The 10,069-nt window shown below is 33.4% G+C and overlaps 1 long non-coding RNA gene across 1 annotated transcript; it reads left to right on the plus strand.

Moving 5' to 3' along the window:
• Nucleotides 1–869: 869 nt before the first annotated feature.
• On the plus strand, nt 870–2,393 carry LOC111692061. The gene is made up of 2 exons (XR_002763126.1): nt 870–930; nt 986–2,393. It is a non-coding gene; the product is annotated as an uncharacterized LOC111692061 (long non-coding RNA).
• Nucleotides 2,394–10,069: the final 7,676 nt, after the last annotated feature.

The following is a 10,069-nucleotide window of genomic DNA, read 5'->3' on the forward strand; positions in this document are numbered from 1 at the left end:
AAACCAATTTTTTGAAACGTTTCATTGGAAACGTATTTTGAGGAGGACATCTTCGGTTTCTATTGGGTTACCAGAACGTTGCATGGATTTTTTATGAAACGTTTTAAGAAAAATGGAAACGTTTCTGGAACATGTCAGAAACTGAAAAATGTTTAGTGGGTTATAACCGTGCGCTGGGCAACGTATCGTATAAACTGTTTAGACACGATAGACAGGCGATGCGCGATGATGATGAGAATGCTGCTTCAACTTTTGCATCACTCGTTCTCCCAAGCCGTAGTTGCTGCGTTGGCTGCCTCGTTCCCATGACAACCGCCGTACGGAGAGAAGCAGATACATACCAATTTCAATAGGAGTCACTTGCGTATACTATACGTTGTATGGTACGAGCATAGAAAATGGAATATTAACATAGAATGAAATCTGATATACAACAACCTATACCATTTGCATACCTAACATTCCACTGTAACTTCGGCTTCCATATCGTAAGATGGTGCTATTTAGTTTTTGTGATTTCAAACGCAGGTAATGCAGGTATCATTTTGTTTTGATTTTGACCCTTGTTTATGTACTTTTGACGTTTGTCATATGTTAATACGTTTGTTTATTGTCTGCCAAATAAAAACTTATATAGTTAAACCACAGCAAAATTAAACCTGATGGCCGTATATTTATGTCAACACCAAATAATCCTGGTCCATCAACCAGTTCTACCTTTGTACATTTTGGTAAGTATATTTTCATGAATACAGAGATTAAGTAGTCGACATTCATGCATTTTAATTTTCATAGAAAGCATATTTTAGTATCACATTTAGTTTAGCTATATTTCTATTTTAGGTGATGAAAATAATGAATTGGATGTAATTCAGTACCGTCAGACATCTGAAAATTCTCAAATAAGGTTAAATGATCCTGTAGCACGCAGTATGTAATATTAATGAGTTAATGTAATATCAGTTTTTATTTGCCGTTTTTTCAGAACATGGTTTGTTGAAAAATGTTGGTGTACATAAGAGTTCACAACTGTCTCCTATCTCCAGAATTCTGTATAAGCAAGCTTTGTATTACGAGAAGAAAGCTTCCATACTCTCCAAACGGAAAATGGATTGACAACGTAAAATCCAAACTATCGAAAAATGGTCAAAAGAAAAATGCTTTCAAAATTTGACCAAACAATTTAACCATCCTGCAGTTCACTTTTTCAAAAGACAGGTTGAATCATTTGGCAAAAAGGCTAAAGGTAGAAGATTTGACATTGAAGATAAATTTCTTGCCCTTGCCCTTTACAAGCAGAGTAACGCAGCATACAAATTACTATCCTCTTTGTTTATTTTACCTTCAAGAGTAACTTTACAAAAAGTGTTGTCAAGAATTCCCATTTCTTCGGGAATTCATGATGCTGTTTTTAAAGTTTTAAGTTCAGCTAGTAAAAAAATTAAACCCAACAATAAGTTCTGTGTACTAATGTTTGATGAAAAGTCAGTTGAGCCTAATTTACATTATAATCAATTTCTGGATGAGGTTGATGGCCTTGAAGATTTTGTCGGGGAAAAGTTTGAAAAAATTGCAAATTATGTTCAGGTAAGGCAGCCATAAATACGTCATATACCGGGTGACCACTAGATTACTACCCAAGCTCTAGCTTAGGCACGAAAAAAGATATCGATTTAAAATTTTTGGCATGCGTATCATTGAATTTGATGCAAAATTTAATAAAAACAACTGACCGCCACTTCCTATTTGACCGAAAATGCCATAAACTTTGTTATTTCATATGGAACTCCTTGTATATTATTTTTGTTTTCAATTCTGCTGAAGAAACTAACACTAAAATATGTATTATGTCCTATACCTATCTTTGTCAGTTTCCGAGAAAATTGCGCTTTAAAATGGCTAATTTGTCATTTATAAAATCCTTTTGAAAGAAAACAAACGAAGAAAGGGACAAAGTTATATGGTATCTTTAACTTATTTTAGAAGTACTAAAGTCTGATATCATAAAAATGTTGCACTTCCGGCACATCCGGAATAGATATTTTAATGAAACGAAAAAAATATTTAAAAAGAAATGATAATATATCCAAAGCTTTATAAAAAATGTTTTTTATATTGCAAGAGGGTACACACTTAAAATAGAATCTTTATTTTATAAGATTTGTATGCAAGATCACATATAAATAAAATACTTATAAGGTTTGTTCCAACGGTTGCGGTTGCAGGTAGTTTGTGAATTGTCAATTTCCGCAGTTGATTGTTGTGATCTTTTAAAATATACATTTTATCTTAATAATAATGAGTACTAACATTTTGAAGTGAAATAATACTTTTTATCGGATTTGTTAATATATAAGCTGATACAATTTAATATCTAGAGATATTAGTAGATAAACAACAGTAGTTTCTCTGCATTTTACTTGGTACTCGTAAAATTGTTATTTCAATCAGTTAATTATATTAATTAATAAATAAAGATTGCATGGCTTGGACATAATTATATTCTTTATGATTAATCTCTGGCCATAAAATAACTTCATTTTGAGTTCCGACAATTTGAAAATGGCCTGCAGCTGTTGGAACAATCTTATGAATTTGTTAAGTTATGTAAATATAAGAAAATTGGTAGTACATAACATATTTTTACTCAGAATAATTTAGATAAGTAAGTCTTAGTATTAAATATGTCCTTTCCGTTGTAATGAACCATTTCTAGTTTATATAATAAATTGTTTTGTATTTCATAAAATATTTTTTTATTCCTTTAAACAAATGGGGTTCTGGTATGTTTATGCTTTTCCTTTATATTTAAAAGTTTAAATATATATATTAAAGTATGGACAATTTAAACAAGGTAGATTTCTTTACTTTAATATATATTTAAACTTTTAAATATAAAGGAAAAATATTTAATAATAATTAAGACTCATGGGCAACCATAAATACTGCACTCAAATTAGGCAACCAAATGTACATATCATATCTACGGTTGTCTACATTATGCATTAGTTAGGCTTCCAAATCACCAGAGGCGCTGTGGGAATGGTTTAGTGGATTATTTAGGAAGATTTCGTTCTATCTTGTATATTATTTTTTCTATGGGTACGAGGTTGATGTTCGCGCTCAACGAAGGCAATGATTTTTTAGAAGGCTTTCACCGCGGAATTATTCTGTTTATTTCTGCGTATAAGACAAACAAACACAATACATTTTCAATATAGAATTGTACCTAAATTATCAAATTTATATAAAATTTAAAATAATTTTAAATTGCACAACCAAACGGAAATTTTAGGTGAAGCGGTGCGTCACTTACGTCACCCGACGAGCCGCCACTGATTCTAAGAAATATAATGTTTATAAAATGTATCTTAATCTACCGGAAACGAATGATTTTGGAAAAATTGGAAAATGACAACGCTTTGCCGGAAGAGGTGTTGTGTGGTTTGAGCAGGATGGTGCTCCACCACATTCTGCCGTAGCTGTGCGTGATTAATCAGAACTTTCGAAATCACTGGATAGGACGCAGAGGTTCAATTGACTGGCCTGCCAGATAGCAAGACTTTTTTCTATGGGGACACGACCAAACTCACTTGAGGAGCATCGTCGCCGATTTGTTAAAGAATATCGTCAGATAACTCCCGAAATGATTCGAAATTTTATTAATGTATGGAAGCGGAGGGAAATTAATTTGAGAATTTAATAAAGTAATATATCGTTTCATTCATTTTTTGTCTTATTCTTTAAGTGATGATTTAGGTAATTCTCATATCCAAACCAAAATTTAAAAAGTAGTATGTCGTCGTGAGCAGAATTGAAAATGCTTTAAAATGAGGTGTAACTCAACACAGGGTGCCATTTAAAGTTTAAGGCTATTTTACACCCCTACCTAAGGGGTAGTTTCCAAAACATCAAAACTTACGCCTTTATGTGTCTCTTCTTGAAAAGAAAATCGACGTGTCTCAGTTTTTTTGTTTTTTTTAATTCCGATATTTTCCAGGTGGGAAGTTTTAATTGGATCACCCTGTATTCTTCTTTTACCATCAGAGTTTCATTGTAAAGGTGAATGATACAAAAAAAAAGTTTTCATTTTGGTCTATCGAAAATTTTATAGTCCTACGACATTGTTTTGGTCTCCTAGATTTTCCGAACTTAAACTAATTTATTTTTTGTAGAATAGTATAAGAAACACTTCACTTAGGCGGAATTAAACCTTCATGAATTAATACAGTTAGAAATTGTTTGCCATTTTTGTCGAAAACCGTTTACTTTACGTATAAACAATATTTTTATATAAAATTTATCGTTGCATAAGAAAAATTCCTCCAAATTGCAAAATATTAAGTGAAAAAGTTATAAAAGAAAATTTCAAGATGAGCTGTCTAAACCTTTCTCTGATGTTAGCTGAAAATGAATATCAGTTTAATTCCTTGAAAGATTCAAAGCTATCACTAAAATTATTAATAATAATCTTTTCTTTTAATTTCCTTTAAGGTTTTCAGCACTATTTCATTATTTCAAAGGACAGGTACGTATTTTCGTTAGTAAAATCTGGATATAATACCTATTTTATTTTTGATTTTTATATAATTGTTTACTAAATAGTCTACAGAGTTCATTTAGTGTTAAATATTTTATATAGAGTGCATACAATGTAATTTAATTTGATGAGAATTTAGACATTTCTTGAATTATGGATTTGTCTAATAACTTTAAAGTAAATTTATAAATGTAGCATAACTAAATATTATTATCAGTCATTGAATGCTTTACCAACTCGAAGGTAGAGTTAAGAACTGTTAAACAGGAAGTATAGACTTGCTCCTGTTCAGAATAATTTATTATCATTTCCAGCTAGTCTTTGTAAAGGTTAGGACATTAAAGCAAGTTAATTTATTCCGAAATTACAATACACAACGGGACAAAGTCCCAATTACATGATAAGGTAAAACACAAAACCTTAAGTAAATTAAAAAAAACAACTAACATTAAGTGTAAAGACATAAATACTACACAAGATGGATCAAAATATAAAATCGAGACGCAGTAGGAGTTATGTATAAACAGTAACAGACAAATAAAATATACATGGTCGCTGATATGTACGGAAATGGTCGCTTATCTTCTAAACTAACATAGCTATCGAAAAATCATAAGATACAAAAGAATTAGGGTTTTTTAAATCCATTATAATAAGAAAAATTAAGTACAAAGGATCAGTCAAAAAGTCATGACGAAATAAATTTGCTTTTTTTAATGGAATACCCTGGATATTATTCCATGTTTCAATTCTCGAAATTCTAAACAAAATTCATATAGCACATCATGTACCTAAACTTAACCGTTTTCGAGATATCGAACTTTGAAAATCATTTTCTTATACAAAAATATTTTAGTCCATTAAGTTTATAGTCCATCAAATTATCTTTGATGATTTGATAATAAAGCCGCGTCGTTCGTTTGTCTAATAGTGATTATCTTGAAACACATATCAAAAATACATTTAGTCTGAATAATTTTCTCGCAAAAATGGCAGGTTTACGTGAACTGAGCTTATTGAAGCTTTAATGATCAGGATATGGTGACTGAAGACGAAGTAGTGGATATTTTTCATGAATTACATCCCGATCGGAACGTATTTCTAAATCAACAGTTTCAAAAACATTGCAGCGTTTTCATGAAACTGGAAGTGTTACAGGTCGACGAAAAAGTGGAAGTCCAGTAAGCGTTACAAATGAAGAAAATTCTTTGAATATCATGTTAGATGTGGTGGATTCAATAAATTCGACACAACGGAGGGCTTTAAATCATAACATGTGTCGATATTCCATTAAAAAAATTTGCAAACGGGAAAAATTACGTCCGTATAAAATTCATTTGTTACAAAAATTGAGTGAGTGATTATAATCGTATAATCGAGTTCTGTGAAGNTGGATTCAATAAATTCGACACAACGGAGGGCTTTAAATCATAACATGTGTCGATATTCCATTAAAAAAATTTGCAAACGGGAAAAATTACGTCCGTATAAAATTCATTTGTTACAAAAATTGAGTGAGTGATTATAATCGTATAATCGAGTTCTGTGAAGTTATGGATAAATTAAACGAAATTGTCCACTTTGTCCCCCACATATTATTTTCTGGCAAATCTACATTTTGTTTAAATAGCTCGTAAAGCGACACAACTGTAGGTATTGGTCAGACCAAAATCCACATAGGATGGAGGAAGTTCATACCCAACGACCACATAAAGTAAGTGTTTATTGTGGCATTATTGGTCACAGGATTATAAACGGAAAATTGACCTCTGAACGATATTTATTACTTTTGCAAGAACATATTATTTCGGCAACAAATATGGTTTCGACAAGATGGGGCTCCTCCACATTTTGGATGTGTGGTACGGGCATATCTAGATGAAACTTTTCCAGATAAATGGATTGGATGCAGAAGGACAATTGAATGATTTAGATTAATATTTGAACACCAACTATACAGGGTGTCTCATAATTAGCTGCCAACCCTGAACAGGCCGATTCTATGATCAAAACTAAGTAAAAAAGTTCATATGAACATGGGTCTGGAAATGCTTCCTAAGGGCATAGGGACCTATTGAAGAGGGAGGAATGGATATCATTTTTTTGCAATATCTCTCAATCGCGTTGTGATAAATGAATGAAATTTGGTATACACAGCTAAATTTTGATGAGCAATTTGATGGACTAATCCATTTATTTCCACAAGGTCCATTGGGGTGGGTACGGGGGGGCCCTTGGTACTTTGCGTGTGTAACTTTTTCATCTTTGACTTTTTAACAAATTGGACAGCAAATTCCGTTTTCCCGAACTGTTTTACGTTAAAAAGGTACTCTTGTTTCAAATCGTTATCTTTAACGGTTTCTGAGAAAATCGCTCTTGAATTAATCCCACTTTGGTCAATTTCATAGTAATTTAAACAAAAAATAATAATAATAATTTAATACGTAATCAGTAATACACATTATTGATGTAGAACAATTATGATATGATGATTTGTTTATGGCTTTTGCGATGGTAATGCTGCGCGGCAGAACGCGAGTACGGCAGAAGGTTTCCAAACAGAAGGCTGACATCAAGGAGGACATTCCTCACTGTATTCCGCAATTTAGCTGCAACCGTCACTTTTCGAAGGGATCATAAGATGGAAACTTAATTTTGATAACAGACAACAAGCTATTTTAAAAACTGTTCAAAAAACCCTCCACCTTCTCTGATACAAAGTCTTGCCCTACGTGTAACACTTCTCGAAGCTATTAAGATGCTAAAACGGTTTTGACGAATTTCATTGGCTGCATCATTGATACGCTGCAGCAATTCCTCACGGGTATCGACTTCGGTGGCGTAAACTTTTTGATTTAGATATCCCCAGAAAAAGAAGTCCAGCGGGGTTAGGTCGGGAGAACGCGGCGGCCAAGCTACCGGTCCGTGCCTCCCTATCCACCGTCCAGCGAAATTTTCGTTTAGGAAATTTAGAACATTGCGACCACTATGTGCCGGGGCTCCATCGTGTTGAAAAAACATGTTACGTCGTAAATTTAGAGGCAGATCATCGAGAATTTGGGGAAGATTTTCTTGAAGTAAGTTTAAATAAAGATTTGAATTGAGACGTTGTGGAATTTCAATAGGTCCAATCAGAGTGTCGTGAATTATTCCCGCCCATAAATTTATGGAAAACCGTTGCTGGAAGTTTGTTCTCCGAACAACATGTGGGTTCTCTTCTTCCCAATAATGAGAATTATGAAAATTTAATTTTCCATTTCGGGTAAAAGTAGCTTCGTCACACCACAAAATTTTGGAAGCTTGCTCGTTGTCCAGCGACAAAATCCAGCGACAAAATTGCATACGTGGCGCAAAATCTTCTGGTATCAAGCCATGTACACGTCGATAGTGATAGGCATGTAGACCTTGTCGCTTTAATATTCTTCCAACCTGAAATGTTAGTAGCACATCTAATCAATTCTGTTAAGGAAATCTTTAAGATATGTAGTACCGTTGGCCGAGGAACATTTATTTGCCTTGAAATGTTCCGTATGCTAGTCGTAGGATCTTGTTCAATAGCGTCAAGGACCTCCGCTTCCCTATTAATCCTGGGACGTCCTTGACCCGGTGCCTTTCGAAAAGTGGCGGTTGCAGCTAAGTTGCGGAATACCGTAGGGAATGTCCTCCTTGATGGCAGCCTTCGGTTTGGAAACCTTCTCCCGTACTCGCGTTCTGCCGCTGCAGCATTACCATCGCAAAAGCCATAAATAAATATCATATCAACTAACTCTTGTCCCGTAAACTCTTCCATTTTTTTCGCTTAGAACTATTAAATTGGCAATCGGGTTGACAATACTTTGACATAAGAATACCTTGATAATTTTGTTTAAATTACTATGAAATTGACCAAAGTGGGATTAATTCAAGAGCGATTTTCTCAGAAACCGTTAAAGATAACGATTTGAAACAAGAGTACCTTTTTAACGTAAAACAGTTCGGGAAAACGGAATTTGCTGTCCAATTTGTTAAAAAGTCAAAGATGAAAAAGTTACACACGCAAAGTACCAAGGGCCCCCCCGTACCCACCCCAATGGACCTTGTGGAAATAAATGGATTAGTCCATCAAATTGCTCATCAAAATTTAGCTGTGTATACCAAATTTCATTCATTTATCACAACGCGATTGAGAGATATTGCAAAAAAATGATTTCCATTCCTCCCTCTTCAATGGGTCCCTGTGCCCTTAGGAAGCATTTCCGGACCCATGTTCATATGAATTTTTTTACTTAGTTTTGATCATAGAATCGACCTGTTCAGGGTTGGCAGCTAATTATGAGACACCCTGTATAACATTTGCCAAACAATTGTTTTATGTTATTCAAAGAACGAAAAATTATATGAAGTCGATCTTCATACTTTTGATAACTTATTTTAGAAACAAAAGGAAGTCCAATTTCTCATAACCCTTTTATTTTTTTCAAATAGACTACCAGTTTCGAGGTCAAACTTTTTCACCTCATCTTCAGGTCCTACTAGGCTACAATATAATATAATTTTTTAAATTAGTGGTCAGAATATGTTTAATTTTGAAAATTGAAAATTTAGAAAAAAATCAACAATTTTATAATCAAAATACAGAGTTTTGTGTAGACTGAAAGGCATAATTTTACACTTGCTTACATTCAGGTAGATTATTATTTGAACACCAACTATGTAAGCTGTTAAGAGTATTTTGTAACCTAGTACAATCAGTAGAAGATTTAGCTTCCAGGAACAATTTAAGGTCGTCCACATAGAGTAAATAATTGACATCGAGACATTCAGTAAGTCACAAACTGGTATCTATGACCTAAAATAAGATTTAAACAGAGCAGGTTAGATACCATATGACTCCAATTTCAATGTTAGTTAATGAATTGTGATAAAGCTGATCGAATGCTTTAGAGAAATCTATACATACAGCATCTACCTATCCTCCAAAAGTTTAGCAATAAATTGAGTTTTCTCAACTAGACTTAAGATCGAAAATTTTCAGGTTGGTTCCTGCGTCACCGATTTATAATTCTTAACGTTTCTATATTGCTTTTCACTTTAGAATAATCTCATTTCATTTTTTTATGTATGATTCGTTTTTGAACTCTAAGTAGTTCTAATCCTTCGTCTTAGATGAAATTCTCCCAATCTCTCTTGCTAGAATTCTGGTATTACTTAGATCCATAAAGTGCTCTATATCTGTCAAGTACTGGGCAACCGATGATTTTTCTAAGTAGCCATTCTTTACGGTAAACTCGTGATCCTTTAGCGTTATACTGATACGTTTCTCCACATGTCCAATGTATACTTGGCCATGAACATGGAGTGCTGTATACATCGGAGTTTTAGAATAAATCATATTCACAGGTCCTCTTGGGAAAGGTTGCTCACATCGTTCTTAAAGGCTACAGCCTATTAATATTTCCGTTAGTGTAACAATTTCCTTCGGATTTAGCAGAAAATTTTACTAAAGATTGTTGGGATCACGTCTGTGAAACAATTTTTTTTGTCGGCTTG

The sequence above is a fragment of the Anoplophora glabripennis genome, unplaced genomic scaffold (assembly GCF_000390285.2).
Source record: "Anoplophora glabripennis isolate ALB-LARVAE unplaced genomic scaffold, Agla_2.0 scaffold812, whole genome shotgun sequence".
Taxonomy (NCBI): Eukaryota; Metazoa; Arthropoda; class Insecta; order Coleoptera; family Cerambycidae; genus Anoplophora; species Anoplophora glabripennis.